Genomic DNA, 15,449 nt, shown 5'->3' with positions numbered 1-15,449 from the left:
TATTTATGTATTAAATTTATAGCCTACTTTCCTCCCATAGGTCAAGATTGCTTACAAGGTTGTCTGCAGGGTAAGGTAAAGAAAGTCAAGATGCACATGAGAAACAGATGCAGCTTCAGTTGCACTGTTGTAGCCACTATGTTGACTTGTTTTGCCTCATTCTATGTATACTCCTAGTTGCTTATATGGCCATCTTTCTTTATTTTATCCTCACAACCACACTTCTAAAAGGTTGAGTAGAGTTATATTGGGCTGAGAGTGAGTGACTGGTCAGTCCAAAGTCACCCAGTGAGTTTCACAGCTGAGGGTAGTCCATCACCTTATCCACCATGTCATCTCTACAGCTCAAGTCAAGAACTGATCCCCTGGAGCTTTGAGATGCTACAAAGGGTGGCACTATACAGCTACAGCAAAACATACAGCCTTACTTTGAACATTACATCAGAAATGAGCTGGGAGTAATTGAACAAAGGAGAAGATGAACAAAGTTCCTAAAATATCTCTAGTGTTCCATCATCGAAAGTAAAAGAAATTCAAAACAAACCCCTTGCTCCTTTGGTTTTTTTCTTCATCCTAGACCTACACAATATATGTGTGTGCATGTATCACCTGATAGAAGGATGAGGTTTTTTTTTTTATCTCAAAGAATACTTACCTGTGAATTGAGGAGTCATTCCACATTCACTATGAAGAATAGAAGGAGTCAATAAAAATAAATGGACAGGAGATAGAACTGTAGTTCCATGAAGTAGCATAACTTAGTTTATAGAAAAGTCATGTTGACTGTATGAGTATCCATGGCAGGGGGTGGGGGGCAAATGACTACATGCGTACTATGTCATAATAATGCAAATACAGCAATGTTTATACTTGTATCAAGGATAAGGAAGCCAAGCACTTTGTGGTGGCATTTGTAATGATGACATCATTGCACATTTGTCATCAGTTTTGCTGTGGACATTGCTGATTCATCCACAGGGCTAGGGCAAGCAAATGACTAAATGTGTGATACACAGTGATATCACAATTATGAAATGAATGGGCCTTTCATTGTGACATCATATTTTATCATGTTGACGAACTTTTAGTTGCAGCATACCCATGTGATGGTTGGGAAGATATGTCAGCACTGGAGGGACTGAGCTGTGCAAACCAGGCCTACTGACTAGTGCTATCTTTCTGACTATGAATGTGCAGCATATGTTAACTATTAGGCTACAGAAAATGGAATAATCTCAACCATCTTGTTTGATCAATAAAGTGGATTATATCCATTACAAATTTTAAAATTAGAAATGCAAGTTCAAATGCTGGATGAACTTTGCTTGTGCATAGCAATCAACCAAATATGGATTTGCTGGGATCACTACATCCAAATTTGCTCCCTACTGGATTCATGACAGATTTTTTTTTTTTTTTTTTACATTCAGAGTATGAACTATCCCATATTAGTCATTATACATCAGTTCAACTGATGGGACAGAAAATGATGCAACAATAAGTGATGAGTTATGAACCAATACACACTGATACTATTTGTTATACCACTTTTTGAGTGATGTCAAATATTCTGGCACTCCAAGGAGAATCTGGCAGAAATCATTCTTCTCTGTTTCTTTTCCCCAAGTAATTCTTCAATTATAACAAGGTTATTGTTCTTAATATATTTCTGGCTTTGCCCTGCATTATTATTTTGTCCTCCATACTGCAATGTTATGTTCCTGAACCTGACTCCCAGTGAGAAATATGGGACTGATTAACCATATCATCCTTGTTTCTTATCTTTCAGAAATTGGACATATTAGATTTGGAGCATGCAAGGGAATTGAGTTACAGATGTCCTGCGTAATGCTGGGAAGATTAATGTACAGTGCTACATCTCTGACTCTGGATGTTCCCAGTGGGCAGCAGAACAAGGAAGGCAGGATATTTTGTTATCTTCAGTCACAACATTATGTTCTGTTTCCAAGCACTGTACTATGATGCAGAATCAGCTACTCCAAGAGAACTTGGAGAAGATGGAATTCCTGAAAGAAAAACGGGTGTGTTTTTGTTACTTACTTAGGGAAATTGAGAGCTACTTACTTAAGGAAATTGTGTTCCTTTAAATTAAATTGTAGTCTAATGAAACCACAGAAATCAGAAAAAGAAGGCAGATTTTAGACTGTGCATTGCTTTAAGGATCAATCTCTGAGCAACCTGCCCACTTTTGACAATTGTCACACTTGCTGTTAATATGCCATCAGTGTTCCCTTTTCAAATGTTGTGGCAAATGCAACATGGCTCTGTGCTGTCCATTTCAAGAACTTCATGTTGGAAAGACTTTTCATTTTTTTCAGGTTTTTGGCCTAATAAGGGCAAAACTTTGCATTCCTTTTTAAAAACAAAAACAAAAACCCTACAGTTTACTCTGGGTCAAAATTTTATAAAAGCAAATAGTTAACGCAAAGAGGTAAAGAGTTGTATTCAGCAGTTAAAAGAGCATCCATTGAGAGCCAGTGTGGTGTAGTGGGAGGGTGTTGGAGCAGGACTGTGCTGATCTTGCTTTAGGTCCATCATTTGTTACAGAAGCCCACTGGGTGATCTTGGCCAGTTGCTCTCTCTTTCAACCCAACCCACCTCACATCATTACTGTGGGATAAAATAAAAGATAGACCCATGAAAACCACTTTGAATTCTTGCAGTAAAGGCAGGATGTGATACAAAACTAACAGAACAAGAACATTAGTGACATAAAATTTCCCTTATTCTTTCCCCACAATCCATTCCAGGGAATTGTGGAGGGAAAGTAGCTTCTACAGCAAGTGGTGATATTTTAACTCAATCTTATTCATTTTTGCCTACACACACACACACACACACACACATATATATATTACAAAGGGACAATATCATACTAGTTATGGACCACTTTTTAAGTCTCAATGTTTTATTTTAATTGTAGTAACAAGTCCAATGAGAACCTTTATATAATGGATAAAATAGAAATTCTTTGAATTCATATTAGAATAATACATCGATACAATTCAATGTCTATAAATCTATGTCTTTAAGGAGATGTATATTTTTTTGAAAACCTTGTGTTCTTAAAAAAAATTTGCTGAGATTTGTATTGAAAATAATGTTAGATTTATGTGTGTGTACCTGCACAGAAAGTGAAGGTAAGATGGCAGCCACTTTGCAATCCTCAACTAATAAGAATTAATAATAAATAAACAGTAATTATCTCAAATTCTTTTTTCTGAAAATGTTTGAGATTTTTCTTTTTCTCTGTCCCCTTTTCCCCACTAGGAGAAGAAGGACTACGCTCTTTGTAGATATGGGGAATGAGTTTTTAAATGGAAAAAAATGATGTGTTACTGATGGTGGCAAGAATTTCTCAGTTTTCTGTGCCTGAAAAGCTGTTGGTGAATGTCTCATTCCTGAAGAAATTTGTTGATCTTAACACCATGCCAAAAGTCATCTTCCAATGTTCCTCCCCAGTGAAAAAGGCTTTTGTTTTTCTATCTTATGCTCAGGGTAGTTTCAAATTCTTTGGCATCTATTTAGTAATGCTTTTTTGGTTACTACATTGCTGCAAGTCCTGTTGTTTCTTGTTATTTTGATTACACAATTTTCATCACTTCTGGCTGCCCTGATTTCAGATCTGAAAAACCCTCAAAGGAGTTCCACCACAATATTTTTCTGTCAGATTTAATTGACACATGGGAAGCCAGACAGATTGGTAGAGAGCTGATTATGCTGTGAAAGATAGGATAGTTACACACACCCTTTAACTATCTCAAAACTACCTGGAACGTGCAACTGGTATAAACATAGCCACTCAGCCACTGTGAGCTATCAATACCATATACTGAAACACCATTTTTACTGATGGTCTTCCAAGTGCAATTCAACATTCTGGTTATAATCTATGAAGTTCTTTGTGGCTTGGCACCTAGTTATCTGTAATAAAATAAATAAATTGAAGTTGAAATTACCTACACAAATTCTGTGCCCACAAATACAACACAGTAGTGAATTGTGAGACACCATTTGTGCACATCTACAGTATATGGTCTGAATATATGTATAAAAAGTGAGGCCAACTGAACATAGTGAGATCTGCTTTCAGGAAAAAGTGTAAGCCTGTAGATAATTTTTCCTTCAAATTGGGAACTGGGGAAAAAAAAAATAGCCCCACATGTCAGAAGGCTACTGAATTGCTTTCCAGCACAATCTGATTATTGTTTTTCCCATCTAAGTTTACATGAGAAAAAGTCACTGATTTTGAAATCTCTCAGTGTCTTCTTTCTGCCCATCTGAATACAGTTTTATGCTGCTCTAGTTTCCAAAAATCAGTACAAGTCTGAGAATACTGATTTATCTATGGCGACATTTTCAAAGGCAATATTACATTCCAAGCAGATAAAAAACAAAATTAAAAAATTAAGACATTTGCAGTGAAATTGTAACTTAAGGAAGTGTTAGCTCTTTTGTAATTGCTTGTGCAAGCTCTCTTCCTTATATAAACTACTAAGAATGACTCAGTCTTTATACAATCCATGTTAGTTTCACATATATTCAGTCATTTGTTTGTGAAATCAAATTTTGGCAGCATCTTTTTTTAAAGTGTTTTCATATGCACCTTTATTCATATATTATTTTTGTACATTTTTTTCTCTAATCCATTTATGCTCAAAGGCATATTTGGAGCTCAAAAATTCAAACATTTTCACAGTTTGGGGGATAAATATATACCAACTCCTATAGGAATTACACAATTGCAGATTGATTAGGTCCATTTGTTTAAAAATGTAGCCAAATGAAATATCTACAGTTTATCATGCATACACTTTTCATAGAGAGATTTTACTTTGTGTTCTTAATTATAAATCTGAAATTTCTTTTCAAGAAAGTAATTAAGCACTGATGAATGAGCACTGGCTGATGGATGAAAGATCTGATTTTCAAGGTGGAAGTGCCTCAGAGATGCCATAAATGTGTAGAAAATTCTAATGTGCCAGACTTCATGCCAGGCATGGTAATAAATCTTGACTCTCCAGACACTAACCCATATTCAGGAACTTGCTCGCAGCAGAAGCTCAGAAAGACAATATAGATTATTTGCCATAGGTAAAGGGAAGAATGAATCCATTTTGCTAACTGATAACTACAATACACAGAAATCAAGGCCTGTATATATAGGGCTTAAATGCTAGGCTTTTTCCTCCCACCTGTTTGCCTCCTCCCCCCCGCCCCAGACATGGGTGGCCACTGGTAGGGGTGTGTGTGTGTGTGAGAAAAGTAAAGATGGAACCACAATCACAGGATCAAAACTTTGTCCTTTTTTACACAACACAAATAAGGAAAGGATGGGGCATGCTGGCTGGGGAATTCTGGGAGTTGAAGTCCACACATCTTAAAGTTGCCAAGTTTGAAAAACACTGATGTACAATGTTGTCTCTCCCAACCCAGAGTTTAGGATACCACCTTCGTTTGGTTTAATCTACTGGTCCTCCTTCAAAGCTACTTTATGCAGTCTCTACCTTGGACTTAAGGGTTGTATTCATTTATTAATTTATTTAAAAGATTTGTATAGCCACCTATCTTAAAAAAACTGGCAGTTCACAACAGCAATAAAAACCAATAACTATAAATAATAACCATAAAACATTAAAACAATCACACAAAAACCAAAACCTGGCACCTTAATTATCCTCTTAGGATGCCCTGCAGCAAGCTCCAATTACCCTCATCCTATCCTATCCTATCCTATCCTATCCTATCCTATCCTATCCTATCCTATCCTATCCGATCCTATATCCTATCCTAGCACCTGGCTAAAAAGCCAGATTTTGATGGATAGTCATGCTGCATGGAGGAATTTCATATTTTATGGTCTGAAGAAGAAAAGTTGAGGATCCCAACTTCTATATTTCTTATGGAGTTTCCTGTTTTCAAACCATTCCCTTTAAAACAAGAAAAAAGGTGTTTTTCCCCTTGTATCATTTGTCAAGGTTTGCCCAAGAAGTAGGCTGACCCAAAGCAAAAGATAAATATTACCAGAATTAGTGGGCTGAAGCAGGATGAAAGCTTCACATTTTAGCAACCAATTAAATTTTAAATCAAATTTTACTTTATGTTAATGTATGCAAAGTATACAGCCAAAATTTATCAATAAAACACAGTGAATTAATTCACTGGCATTTACAGAGGGGATTGTGGGCTTTACAGTGGGGAGTATCACATATATGAGTAGTGAAGCACCTATCCCTGCTTTTGGAATACCTGGACTTTTTTGGATCCTCAGTCAAACAATCCAGATCCATTCTCATATATTGTAGTGTTTACAACTTACAATTTATGTGACTCCTCAACAGGAGGTGAGTTTCAAAAGAGGGCCTGGATCACAGTATACATTGGATTCCTGCTATCTCCTACATCATCCAGCACATAGTGTAGAAGAGAAAATTGAGAATGAAATGGGAATTACTGGGAGGATGGGCTTCCCAACTGGATCTTCAACTACATAGTCTATACCTTGAAACAGGTGCTGATCTTCCTTAAAACAGTTATAACTATCTGTAGCTATTGTTTTCTACAGTTACCTACCTCTCTGTTAATGGGTATTATGGAAGCAAAGAGTACTAACTTTTTATTTAAATGGAGGACATGAACGGTTCCTGCTGCATTTGGAAGAATAGCACTGGTGCACATCTAGGGAATATTTTCAAATAAGACAACACCTTATTTAGGAAATGGGAGGTCTTTATATGTTCAGTGAGACTAATCACCTGTACATGTCACATGAAGTAACATGAATTGCATATAAACTGGGAACTATGGAGATTCTTTCAGATGCAGTTGCTGTACCTGTATGAGGAAGGAAATATATGCAACAATGTTAACAGCTTCAAAAAGAAATGAAATAACCAGAATAATATTTTGCATACACTGGAGTTATCATGATTTCTTTCTGGGTTGCCTAAGCTGTGCTAGCAATGCAGTAACAGCAACCCAATTTTTACCGTATCGTATAATTAATTAACAGTTCTCAGGGGCATCCAGGCTTGTGCATTTGTATTCAGGAAGCATTTTTTTTAAAAAAATCATCTTATTCAAATTGTGCACTCTCTGAATAACTTTGCTCAAAGGGAAAACTTTATTATGATTATTATTTTTAAAGAGTATTTTGCTCCTTTTATATTCTTCACTTACAGGTTCCTATCTAATCAGCAGATGAAAAGAACGACAGTGTAGCCATACTTGTCAGACTATCCTATACCAGCAAGGCACTTTAGGAAGAGCCTGATTCTATAAGGCAAAATAGAAAGGAAAAAAAAATGTTTTTATTACTTCATTTCATCTAGCTTTGTACCGAAATGTAATACAAGGGATACATGTCTGAATTTCAAACAGCCTAGCAACTACAGAATACCTGTGATCTTTATATAGACATATGGCAGTTGGTATCCCATTTAAACCGTCTACTAAAAAGGATAAATGTGAGCATGCAACAGGCTACTGCTCCTTATCAGACTAGCTGTTTCTAAACACAGTGGGGAAAAAAAAAGAAGTTGTTACTGATAACTGACACACACACACACACACACACACACACATAATCAGCATACATTTTGCTTTTGTTCATCCTGGATAGCACAATATACTCTCCACCGTAAGTGGCTTCTCCATGTCTGAATTCCTGTTCTGCCCTCCTTCCAGTCTTAACAGAGAGCAACCTGCTTCATTTCCCTGTCCTCGAGATGGGCTGAATTTCCATTCCTGTTATGTCCAATCAGGTACAGTACCAAAATAATTTAGATGAATAAAGAAATAGAAACTCAGGAGAGGGGAAATGGTTGTAATAACTCACTTCATTATCCATAATGACTACATTGAAAAAATTATTCATACTAGTGTTTTTTTCCCTGCTTACTTGTGTAAGAATATTATATTGCACAATGTACAAGAAAGGATCAAGAAAATATGCCGATTCCTAAGAATTTTTGGGAAACTGGAAATCACTACAGGTGCAGTCTAAGGGAAAGATGACAGGCCATGGTTGTTCTCTATCAGAACTTTGCAAGAATCTGCAGAAAGTGCCCCCATCATCTATATTTGTAAGCTGTCCTGAAAAAGTAAGATGTATGCATTTTAAATAAACACTTTGAAAAATAGTAAATGTACTAACATAAATGTAAGATTCATTGACTTATTTTTATTGATTTTCTTTGTTAATTAACTTTGCTTATTTATAAAATGTACAGACTGCTTGTTACATTTCAGAATCTGAATGCATCAGATTCATCATTTGATGAAGAAAGGATTGGAAATGTCTGTGTGAACATTAGGGCGTTGTGGGGTGGGGGGGAAGAGTGGGAAAGAAAGATGGTTCACACAGAGAGAAACAGCAATACCTCATTATTTGGCACTGGTGCAGTTATGTCACATGTTGTGAAAGATGACAGTGAACACCCAATAGCTTTTGCATCCTGTTCAGTCAAAGCTGTAGAGAAAAAGTAGGTACACATAGACAGTCTGGAACTGAGTTTGGTTTGGGGATTTAAATGCTTCAACCAGTACTTGGGAGTACCCTCATCAATGATCATCAGCCATTAGTGTCAGTCTTCAGTGCACAAAAGAGATTCTGCTTACAGACACCCAATACAAATAGAATTCAAGAGGACACACAGTCACACAAATGTGGATGGATTGTCTCATCTACCACTGTATGATAAACAGTCTGAAAAATCTGCATCAGATGGGGATTCCTCTGACATGTTTTCTCTCACAAAGATTGAGAGTCTTTCCATCACAGCTGAAATGATTGAAAGAGAAACTAAGATAGACCTAATACTGTCACAAGTCTATCCAGCAAGCCAGAATATTTGAGAAAAATCTCAGTTTATTGAGTTCTATCAACACCATAATATATTTGACAGCTACCGAATCATGTAAGGACTGAAAATCATCATATCATCAAAACAGAGAGCTTGAGTATTGGCTGAACTGCATGTTGGATATCCTGCAGTTAGTGAAGGTCCCAGTTATAGAATGGTTTGTATCCAAGAGTATATCAACGAATCAAACAGCTTACAATGAGTTGCCCCAGTTTCCAATATACCACAAGATGCCAAAAAAGCATTCCTCCACCTGTGGGAGTAATTTGTCTTGGTGTGGCCAAGCATTCATATAGATTTTATAGTATCTATTATGGACAAACCCTTTTTAATTGTGGTAGGTGCAAATCCAGAGTGGGCAGAGATTTTTCAACCACAACCATGAATTTCACAGTTGTATTGTGAGAATTCGTAGCAGGAATTGTTAAACATATTATCCCTGTTCATCAAACTATGATCACCTGGTGTCTTACTTTTCTTTATTTTTATATATTTATATTTATATAAATATAAATATATATATACATGCACATACACACACATACATACATATACACACACATACAGTACTGTGCAAAAATTTTAGGCAGGTGTGAAAAAATGCTGTAGAGTAAGAGTGCTTTCAAAAATATATATTGTAATTTTTTATATTTATCAATTTACAAAATGCAAAGTGAGCAAACAGAAGAGAAATCCAAATCAAATCAATATTTGGTATGACCACTCTTTGCCTTCAAAACAGCAACAGTTCTTATACTTGCACACTTTGTACACTTGCACAAAGTCAGGAATCTTGTCGGATTAGAGTCAGGTGTGTGATTAACCAATTATACCAAGCAGGTGCTAATGATCATCAATTTCATATGTAGGTTGAAACACAGTCATTAACTGAAACAGAAACAGCTGTGTAGGAGGCTTAAAACTGGGTGAGGAACAGCCAAACTCTGCTACTAAGGTGAGGTTGTAGAAGAGAGTTTCATGTCACAGGTCATACACCATGGCAAGAATGAGCACAGCAACAAGACACAAGGTAGTTAGACTACATCAGCAAGGTCTCTCCCAGGCAAAAATTTCAAAGCAGACTGGGGTTTCAAGATGTGCTTTTCAAGCTCTTTTGAAGAAGCACAAAGAAATGGGCAATGTTGAGGACCATAGATGCAGTGATTGGCCAAGGAAACTTAATGCAGCAGATGAAAGACACATCATACATAGTTCCCTTTGACATTGGAAGATGTCCAGCAGTGCCATCAGCACAGAACTGGTGGAAACCTGTGGGACCCAGGTACACCCATCTACTGTCCAGAGAAGTCTGTCCAGAAGTGGTCTTCATGGAAGAATTGTGGCCAAAAAGCCATACCTCTGATGTGGAAACAAGGCTATGCAACTCAACTATGCATGAAAACATAGGAACTGGGGTGCAGAAAAATGGCAGCAGGTGCTCTGGACTGATGAGTCAAAATCTGAAATATTTGGCTGTAGCAGGAGGCAGTTTGTTTGTTGAAGGGCTGGACAGTGGTACAATAATGAGTGTCTGCAGGCAACAGTAAAGCATGGTGGAGGTTCCTTGCAAATTTGGGGCTGCATTTCTGCAAATGGAGTAGATTTGGTCAGGATCAATGGTGTCCTCAATGCTGAGAAATACAGGCAGATACTTATCTGTCAAGCCATACCATCAGGGAGGCATGTTATTGGCCCCAAATTTATTCTGCAGCAGGACAATGACCCCAAACATATAGCCAATGTCATTAAGAACTATCTTCAGTGTAAAGAAGAACAAGGAGTCCGGGAAGTGATGGTTTGGCCCCCACAGAGCCCTAATCTCAACATCATCAAGTCTGTCTGGGATTACATGAAGAGACAGAAGAATTTGAGGCAGCCTACATCCACAGGAAATCTGTGGTTAGTTCTCCAAGATGTTTGGAACAACCTACCTGCCGAGTTCTTTCAAGAACTGTATGCAAGTGTACCTAGAAGAATTGATGCTGTTTTGAAGGCAAAGGGTGGTCGCACCAAATATTGATTTGATTTGGATTTCTCTTCTGTTCACTCACTTTGCATTTTGTAAACTGATAAACATAAACAATTACAGTATATATTTTTGGAAGCATTCTTACTTCATAGCATTTTTTCACACCTGCCTAAAACTTTTGCACAGTACTGTATATATATATATATATATATATATATATCTAAAAATTATATATATACATAAATTATATATATATATATCTAAAAATTATATATATACATTATATATATATATATATCTAAAAATTATATATATACATAATTTATATATATATATATAATTTTTATTAAAGAAGTTCTTAAAAGAATAAAAACAATACAAATTTTGAAAAAGAAAAGTAAGGAAAATAAAGAGAAGTAATAAATGAAAAAATGCACAAAAGAAAAGAGAAAGAAAAGAAAGTTATAAAGAAGTAGCTTCTACTCTTCTTAATAGCACTTACAAGTACATTTATATCTTACTTTCTGTCTTCTCCAAGGTTACAGCATAACTGCTTTCTTTCTGTAGTCTAGCCTTTCTAATCATCAAACCCATAGATCACAAGTTCATTTTTTTTCTTTTTTCAGCAAAAAGTCCATAAGGGGTTTCCAGTCACTAATAAATGTAGTTATTGTCCTTTCTCTAATTAAACAAGTCTTCTGCCATCTCTAATTCTGTCATTTTTATTAGCTATTCCTTTACTGTGGGTATTTCAGAGTCTTTCCATTTCTATGCATGTAATAATCTTGCAGTAGTTATCAAATATAAAAATAATCTTCCATCTCTCTTTTCTAATTATCTGTCCATTTGATGTCTTACTTTTCATCTCTATTCTGCTGTTTTTATATATATTAAAAGATTAAAGCTGGAATAACCAAAAGTAATTCCCTTTGAGATACCCCTTGCTAATGGACTTCTGGGGAAGAAATGGGGAACTGAAGATGGCTCCAATGAAAGCAGAGCCAACAACTGTAGGAGAATGAAGAGCCAGTGAGTAGATAAGCTCTTCGTAATTCCTTTCTAGACAAGGAGAGGACTTGAGATAAGCCACAAGTGCTCCAGACAGTTGCTTCTCATGAGGAGACTGCAAGACAGCAGTCTCTGATGGGTTTAGAACTGGTAGATGAAGGAATGGCCATCTTGCTCAAACCACAGTCGACACCTTTAAGGACACTGGGTTCATATACTTGCTTTTCTAATCACTTTTGGAAATTGCTTGTTAACTGCTTTTCAGCTTTTAGGAACCTTTGGATTGACAAGTCTGAAAACAGCGGGTGAGTTTCCTTCAATCCTTAGTGAAAGAGGTTTTAAGTACAAGTTTAAGGATTTTTTTTGGGGGGGGGGGAAGGGGAATAAACTTTGATTTTGGAAAGTTACAGATGGATTAAGGGTTCAGATGGATTTGAAATGAGATTTTGGAATTAATTATAAGAATCCTTCCTGTGGGAAAATGCTTTAGTTTTGAATTCTTTTTTTTTTTTTTTTTAACAAAAACGAAAACATGATAGGATGAGACTTTGAAGGTTGAACACTAGAAGGAGCCAGAAGGAACTAAAGATTACAAATAAAGAAAAAGAACATTTAAATTTGACTTACTAATACAGAATGAAGCAAAATATTTTAACATTGGACATATCGAAGGGTATTTTTGAATCATGGACCCAGAAGTTAATTTTAAGAGTGTCTGCCTCTATAGATAGACTGTGTTTAAAAGATGCTATGGAAGGGGATCAAGTTTTACCTGACAAGAGTGAGACTGATCTGAAAGTGGATTTAAAAATGACAGGCGACAAGAACGATACAGAAAAGTTATTACATGACATACAAAAGAAACTGGCTGATGTCTTAATAATTAAAAGGGATATACAAATAATAAATCAAAAGAGTGACCTGGATAATGTTCATATATTGGATTTACAAAAAAGTCTTGTTAAAGTTTTGAAGAATTTTGTGAGAAGGGACAAAGAAAAAATGAAAAGAAATCAAGTCCTAGAACATTATTTGAAGGGACTAAAGATCAAGATTGTTTGAAATAAAAGGAAGGAATATAAAGTTGGTTTATTTGATCTAGGTTAAAATAGACATGCTGTTATCTCTGGTAACCCTTAGTTTACTTTTGCTGACATCAGGACTGAAAAGATGAGGTTTTATGGATTTGTTTATAGATAAGAGATGGATATGGGAAGATGAGATCATTTGCTGTATTTCAAGAGGAGGTGATAAGTTACTAAAATTGTTTATACTTGTGACGAAGGGGAAAGTAATTTCTTTATATCTCTCTTTTCTTTTTCTTCACTATATTCTTATTTTTTCTTTCTTCTCTATTTTTCTTTGTTTTTTTCTTTTCTGCACCTTCTATTTTTCCTTTTTATTCATTTATTTTTTTAGTTTGTATTAGTTTTGTTGCAATTGTAATTTTTAATAACATTACTATTAAAAAATGGATAGTCCTTGCTAATTATCCACAATATTGTTTCTAGTGACTCTAGAAAGTTTTATGCCTTTTGATAATATAAATTGTTATATAATCTAAATTGTTTTTGTTCATGTCTCTCTCCCTTCTTTTGTCCATTTTTTGCCACTTAAATGCTTTTTATCTTTGCTGATACTTAATAAATAAACGTCAAGCTGTTTTGCTAGCTGAACTGAATGATGCGTGTACTTCTCTGAACTGGATATAAGGATTGGCTGGGAGTATACTGGGTGGAAAATAAACTTGAAATTACCCAGAGTAATTTTCCAACAGAAATAGGTGATCTAGAATAGTTACGGAGTAACAGTGGACCTCAATTCATAACTGGACAGTTTCAGACAATCCTGAAAAAGAATGGTATCAAAGATCCATAAGAACTGTGTCTCCCTGATACAAACAGATTGGCTGAAAGGCTTGTTCAAAGTTTCAAGAGCATTTTGTAAGCAGCATCTGGATTAAATATCTCAATCAAATGTCAGTGATGTTCTTAGGTTGTACCATAGGTCCAAGGTTTGATCTCTTCAAACTTAATTTGAAAAGAAGTAATCAGGACAAACTTCTAAAATTGGCTGAGCAATCTTCTTATATTGAAACCCAATACTTTGACCAGCTGAAAAAAAATGAAAGCACTGAAAAAAGTTGTGCATGACATGGTTGTGAACTCAGTTGTAATGGCTGAATTACCACTAGTAGCACCTACCCCTGAGGTAGACATACAACTGATAATTGTTCCAGAGTCACCAGCACCATCAAACATGCCAAGCATTCCTGTTTGTTGTGACAGCCATCCCATTTTTTATACAAAAACTACTATAGTAACTATTTTTGTAAATATAATAGGGTCTGCACCTTTTTGGTTAGTGATTATTGTGGTTATTCTCTGATTAAGCATGTCTGTAATATAGTGTTGTTGCTTGATTACTTCAGTCTGTGGAAATTTTTACAGCCTCATTGGGTCAATTCTTCTTCAATAAAGCAAGTAGCAGAGGAAAAAAAAAACAACTCTAGTTTTTATCAAGTGCCCTTTTTAAAATATGTATATATCAAATTTGTCACAGCCCATCTCATTAGAAAGTGACTTTGGATTTTGACTCTTTTGTTCATTGATACAACAAAAAGACAACTATAAAAGAATTCATGCAAATTCATGATGATTTCTCCTGTCCTTTACTAGATTTGACCAGCCTCATTCCCACGGCAGCCATTTTCTAGTGCTGCTCATGATATTGTCTAAAAGTTCAAAATGTGCCCATACTCCCAAGAGCATTTGAGATTGCTTAAGGTTTCATAGGCTGTACTATGGTGATTGACCTGTGTTCAAAATCTCATTTGAACTCTATATCAATATTTGTATTTTATGAGATTATATAAATAGTTTGTCAAAGTGCTTCACTTGCAAGCAAAGGATACCTCTGGACTCATTTCTTGACGCCATAAAGCACCCAGAGCTACTTGAAATCCCTCTCAAGGGCCTTTAGGCAAGTTTGTCTTCTCTATATCTTACTGATATTTGGAGGTCTTGCATCATTTTAATCCTTTAAAGATTCTATCAATTGGTCTTTTGATACATGCAGATGCTATGGTATAATGTAATCCCATTCCTCTGTATTGGATAACTGCATGCTAGTTCAAGGAGGACACACTGACTTTTGATAGTTCTAGAATTTGTATGTAGGGCTAGGGTTTTAAAATCTTCCTTCCTTCCTTCCTTCCTTCCTTCCTTCCTTCCTTCCTTCCTTCCTTCCTTCCTTCCTTCCTTCCTTCCTTCCTTCTCTTCCCATTATCCTTTTTATTTATTTTTTTCTTTCAGCAACTGATAATGAAAGGCTGTGACTTGCAGTCTTATCACCATGCTGATATTTATAAGTGCAAAGTTCAGGTTAAGCTCTGCCCCTATTTTCAAAGGATTTTCTTATCAATTTAGGCTGGGAGATGAACTCCCATAAGACTTTGGGTTTACAGCAATATTGCTAATGGATAATGCCTTGAAACACCACCTAGTTCAGCCAACCTTCACCAATTTGGTTTGTTTGCTTTTAACATTAAATTGCAATGTTATGTACGTGCATTTTTGGGTGTATTT

Source organism: Python bivittatus, unplaced genomic scaffold (assembly GCF_059951505.1).
Source record: "Python bivittatus isolate LINGU-HERP-01145 unplaced genomic scaffold, Pbiv_v1 ctg000480_np1212, whole genome shotgun sequence".
In the NCBI taxonomy this organism is placed as follows: domain Eukaryota; kingdom Metazoa; phylum Chordata; class Lepidosauria; order Squamata; family Pythonidae; genus Python; species Python bivittatus.
The sequence above is the reverse complement of the archived record's forward strand: the minus strand, read 5'-3'. Positions refer to the sequence as shown.